This window comes from Nicotiana tabacum, chromosome 16, assembly GCF_000715075.1.
Source record: "Nicotiana tabacum cultivar K326 chromosome 16, ASM71507v2, whole genome shotgun sequence".
Classification (NCBI taxonomy): Eukaryota; Viridiplantae; Streptophyta; class Magnoliopsida; order Solanales; family Solanaceae; genus Nicotiana; species Nicotiana tabacum.
Window position 1 is genome coordinate 14,918,270 of NC_134095.1, and position 6,271 is coordinate 14,924,540.

Below are 6,271 nucleotides of genomic sequence, written 5' to 3' on the forward strand. Positions count from 1 at the left end.
TAACAATTATCTCAAGTCGGGGAGAGCAAATATCAATATCAATAAATCTCAAGGCAAGCAATACAAGCATGCGCAAATCATGCCGAGGACGTACAACCCGATACAATAATATTTAACTATGCACTTCCAGAGGGTCGAATGGGGCGAACCATAGATGCATCTATTTAATCTACCGAGGTGTTCATCCCATTCCAAAATTAAACACATACAGACAGTTCAATCAAGAAGTCAACAGGGAATAATTATCCAAAGAAAAGCCAATTCTCTTTTAACAATTTTATAAAAATGAAGTTTAATTCTTTTAGAAATTCATTTACTAATTCGATATGATTTAAGCAATTCATCTGTCAATAAGGTTACAAATATTCCAAGTATAGCATGCTTTTGGATCCTAGACTACCCGGACTTTCACATGATAGTAGCTACGCACGGACTCTCGTCACCTCGTGCATACGTAGCCCCCACAATTAGGAGTACATAACCAATTATTTCACCTATTGGGACAATTCCCTCTTACAAGGTTCGAAAGGAGACTCAACTCGCTCCAAAGATCCATAACCAACATTCCACGCCCTTTCGAAGACTAGAATCGATGCACAATGCTCCAAAACTAGCCAATAATTATACAAATCCATTAATATACGTTCAATTACTCATTACAACCCAATTTATAATAATTCTTAACCCTGATCGAAAATTTGACAAAATTGCCCTCAGGCCCACGTGCCCGGATTCCTAAATTTTTCTAAGATAAAGTTTACCCATGAACTCACGAACTTAACAATATGCTTTTCTCTTAATTTCATACCCAAAATCGTGGTCAAAATCCAAGAATATTAATTTTTCTAGGTTTTCCCTCAAACCCCAAATTTCTACCAATTTTCATGCTCAGATCCGAAACAAAATCATGTATTTAACATCTAATGAGTGGGAACAACTTACCTTGACATAGATGAAGAAAATTTCTCTTCCAAAAGCTCCAAAATCGTCCAACCCGAAGTGAAAATGGGTGGAAATGAACCAAAACTCGATTTTAAAGAGAGCCCACTGACTCCAGTCCTTTTGCACCTGCGATCTATTGACCGCTTCTGCGGTCCCGCAGGTGCGACCCCACAACCGCATTCGCGGTTCTTCCCAGGCCCCCTATTTCCGCTTCTGCGCTCCTTCTTCCGCAGGTGCGGTCCTGCTTCTGCGGCGACTTGACCGCATCTGCGGTCCCAACCTTCTCCCTTCTCCACCGCATTTGCGCCCCTTTGGCCGCTTCTACGGCTTCGCACCTGCGGCCAAATCTTTGTAGGTGCGATTATACCAGATATCAACTGCTTCAGCTATTCTTCCAAATTCTAATTCGATCTGTTAACCATTTGGAATCCACCCGAGGCCCCGGGACCCCGTCCAATCAGACCAACCAGTCCCATAACACATTACGGACTTGCTCGAGGTCTCAAATTACATCAAACATCGCTAAAATCATGAATCAACCTCCAATCCAAGCTTAATAAACTTTTGAACTTCAAACTTCTACATTCGATGCCGAAACCTATCAAATCACGTCCGATTAACCTCAAATTTTGTACACAAATCATATTCAACATTACGGGCATGCTCCAACTTCCAGAATTGGATTCCGATCCCGATATCACAAAGTCCACTTCCGGTCAAACTTCTCAAAAACCTTCAAATTTCTATCTTTAGCCAAATGACTCCAAAATGACCTACGGACCTCCGAATTCACTTCCGATCGCGCTCCCAACACCAGAATCACCATACGGAGTTATTCCCAGACTCGATATCCCAAACAGACATTGATAACACCGAAATGCACTTCAACCCAAACTTATGAAATTCCTCCAAAAATGCTAACTTTCACAATAGGCGCTGAAACGTTCACGGGTCTTCCGAAACCCAGTTCGGACATACGCCCAAGTCCAAAATCATCATACGAACCTGCTGGAACCTTCAAATCCCGATTCCGAGATTGTTTACTCAAAAATCCAACCTTAGTCAATTCTTTCGACTTAAAGCTTCCGAAATGAGAATTCTCTTTCCAAATCAACTCTGAACTTTCCGGAATTCAATTCCGACCGCATGCACAAGTCATAATACCTGAAGTGAAGCTACTCATGGCCTCAAACTACTGAACGACACGCTAGAGCTCAAAACGACTGGCCGGGTCGTTACAAATATGAATATATTGCTTTGACTTTTTAGTTATAGAGTTTTGCCTACATTGAATATGAAAAGGATTTTACTTACAACTTTATCATTATGTGTGATGGCGTCAAGTTGATTAGATTGAGCTTTTTCTAAATAACTTATTGATATAAATTTGCTTCATAATATTGATGTACTCTAGATGACCACTTATGCGCCTCTCCACCATACTACTTGGTACGTTCCCGTCGTTAGCATTAAGCATAGCTGCAAATCTTCTTCATGATTGTTTCTTATATAGATCTATATCTTCTGAGCAATTTAGTTCCAACACACTAGATCCATGTTCGGTCAGCATAATTTAATGATTAGAGATTCATAATGATATATAAACAAGTTTTTATTTTTCTCTGCAAGTTTGTTATCATTTTTTTAATAAAAAATAAAGATTTAGAAAGAAATAAATTATTGGGGGTTCGTAGTCCGTCTATATAAATTTTATATATATATATATATATATATATATATATATATATATATATATATATATATATATATATATATATATATATATATATATATATATATATATATATATATATATATATATATATATATATATATATATATATATATATATATATATATATATATATATATGCAAGTTTGTTGTTATTTTTTTTAATAAAAAATAAAGATTTAGAAAGAAAGAAATTATTGGGGGTTCGTTGTCAGTAGGAGGTAGTCCCGGCAGCCACATTGCATCAATGGACGATACACAGAAAAAGAACTTGGTATGGCATAGTTCGTTATCTAGCGAAGGTAAAAAAATTACAACGGCATGCTTACGTTGCATCTATGTTAATTGCTTTACAAGGATTCTTTGTTCTTTCATAGTATAATTTTATAATAAATTTAATTTCTTATTCTGTCACATAAATAATTAACTAAAGATTTACCACGTATACAGAAACTAATAACATATAATAATATAAATAGATATTAGTTTTTTAAGGCAACTACTAAAGTGTTATCCAATCGAAAAATCACATGTCAACAACTAAATTTACTCCACACGACTCTTATCCTTAATATATATATATATTATCTTATAAGTGAGAGTTAGCAGTCCGTCAACATGGTATATTTATATGAGTGCCCCTCAGTGCCAATATTCATGTGGTGTAGAACCCGTCGTAAAATTGCTGTAAGATAAACTGACCTTATTTAGAGATTCTGTTTTGTTTTGATTCTTGAAAACGAAATATGTTTGCCCAAAAAATGAATATTTTAATTTCATAAGCTGTTCATTTTGACGCTCCAGAATCGAAAGATACGGAATCTTTCTTATGTTAGAAAAGTGGACATATGTCCTTATCATAAGACAAGAGGATCTTGTTAGATTCCTAGCATGCCGGCGGAACCTTCACGTTCTTTGTAATAAAGTGGTGGGGACTGGGGACCTGTAAAAGCAGAATTTGAGAGTTTGGTCCCCACTCTTTTTGTCCTTTTGCTATAAAATCTTTGCTTTTTAAAAGTTTTTATCCAAGAAAAATGAGAGATCCCCGGGAAGGCTGGAAAATTTGAACATTTGATCTATTGGTTAAACAAACCTAACTTGTCTTCTACTAAGTTAATAATTTAAAATACGAAAAGACTAGATTCAATGAAAAGATGTTACATCAATATTTAAAAAAAAAGTTACACCAATATTTATGTAACACCCCAATTTTTTTTACAATATTTGCATTCTTGATTGAGCATTTTTTTTATAACGAGGAAATATTTTACTTTGCACTTCCTAAATATAGAACGGTCAATATATAAAAATTTCTTACTTTAGGTTGTGTTAATATTGGCAATGAAGTTCCATGGTGTTGCTATATGTAACACTTAATATTATTTTTACGAGTTGTTAGTAAATATAGTATATAATTAAGTTTTGGGTTTCCAACCTTTTGTATTTATCTAAGAATATTTAGTAGTTGGGAAACCATTTTATTTCATATCTATCCATAAACTCCCTATTCTTCTACTCTTCAGAAACAAAGAAGAATAACTATCTACCTCTCGCTCTTTCTATCTCTATCTTTCTATCTCTATCTCTCTATCTCTATCTCTCTCTCTCCTCCGTAAGAACAAGAAGCTGAAGTTTCATAAAAAAAAAACATGGATTTCTACTAAATCAACGCACAAAATTCGTTTTTGGTGAAGATCAAGTTGCTCCTCTTGGTAAGTTTCTAAACTCGTTTTTATATTAGACACCTACTAGTATTTTCTACATATCTTTTTGTACAGAGCTCCGATTTAAGTGATCCAGGACTTTCTGGAAAGGTATATCATAAATCTATAATTTTTATGAAGGAACCAAAATCTAGTTTTGTTGGTATATACCTGAAAAAGGGTCAAAAAGTACAGGACAGGTGCTGCCCAGATTTTCAGTTCTTGAAATACTCCATGTACTGCTGTTAGTAATTTTAGCATAACGTTTTGTTCAAAATTGATATGGTGGTGATTCAAGATGTTCTGAAACGATAAGACATAGATCTACAACTTTTGTGAAGACTATAAAGTCTAGTTTGTCCGTATAGATCTTCAAAACTGAGTCACAACTCGGAACAGTGATACTGTCCAGAATTTCTGTTTCAAACGTTTTTGGGTAATTTTCACCAGTATCATGTTTAGTTGACTTGTTAAGTCACTGAACTTATTTAGATATTTGATTATGTATTTAAGGTATATAAACCCTTGAAAAAAATCAAAGGGGAAGTGTTTGAGGAAGTGGACAGATTTGGTTTGTTTACGGCGTAGACGATTCGAACGTCCCCAAGTTGTGATTGAACTGTTTTGTGGTAAAATACCAAGGTTTGTGTATAAACTTGTACTCTTTTTGGTTGCTGGAAATATGTTGAAATAACCTGATATTTTATTTTTCTTGTCTGTGAATTATATTGTTATATTCGGATTATATCAAGTCTTGTAAGAAATTTGCTAAATCGCCCATTCGTACGGATTGTTTGATCATTTTGCATTCTTGTTGGGACTTTGTCCTTCTTGTTGCAGTGACTTGGTCACTCACTTGGCATGCCTCTTGATTCGGATCTTTTGCCATCTTGACATTGGATTTGTAGTTCGTCTTGAATTATGGAACTTGTCCGTGTTAAGTACGAACTAGGAAGCCATTTTTAATATGGTTCTTGATTCTCTTGTCTATTGGGTTTTGACCCTACTTGATTTGGGGCTTCGGTCCATCTTGATATCTGATTATGCTTAGTGTGATGGCATGACGTACATATTGGGCGAAAAATGGATATTTGGTATACTTCCTTAAATTGATAGTATACACTTTCTAGACTGTTGAACATTGTTATTGATATTTGGAAACACTTCAAAGTTTGATATGGATATGTTTGATTTATTTGTTCACTTGTTTTAAATTATGTTAAATTGAGCTAACTATGACTGAAAAGGGGAATTGGAGAATTTAATGACTCCAAGCCTAAAGTTTATACACCACTAAGCTTTATGCTTAGCGATAGTTGTTTTCTATCGTAGGAAATGTTCGGGATGAAATTTGAAGATGGCCAGGGTGAAGTAGTCTCTTTGGGAGAATTTATGGAGATCACATTTGCATATGCACCTTGGTTTGCATAGTTTTGGGACGTGTACATGATATACATGATATATATATATGTCACACTTATGTTATTTGGAGGCTTGTTGGATTTTAAAGACCAAAATCTTGTAGCTTGAATTTGTAACCTATTTTATTGTATTAGGGTGTTTAAATAACTCAAGTCTTGTAATATGCTGAATTTACACTTTCTCTTGTAAATATGTAGAAAAGGAGAAAACTAGTTTCCTTTGTTTTTTATATATACCCGATAGTTTGAAATTTATGTACAATATAAACTTGCGGTGATTTTGAATGATTGTATAAATCAGTTAAGAAGTTGCTTTAATCTGTTATGTTTTGACATTGTATTTCATTTAAAATAAAATTATGGTGTATTTTAAAAAATAAAAATATATATTGCACTTTCAACCTTTTCGCATGGGCCTACTTCCGCTACTAAAATTATTCTAAATATTTTTATTACTATCTCTTTTAATATTT

At 34.3% G+C, this 6,271-nt stretch overlaps 1 long non-coding RNA gene across 1 annotated transcript; it reads left to right on the forward strand.

Annotated features, from left to right (window-relative positions):
- Positions 1–4,225: 4,225 nt before the first annotated feature.
- LOC107763188 (uncharacterized) lies at positions 4,226–6,059 on the forward strand. Its single transcript, XR_012699756.1, has 3 exons — positions 4,226–4,386; positions 4,891–5,019; positions 5,710–6,059. It is a non-coding gene; the product is annotated as an uncharacterized LOC107763188 (long non-coding RNA).
- Positions 6,060–6,271: the final 212 nt, after the last annotated feature.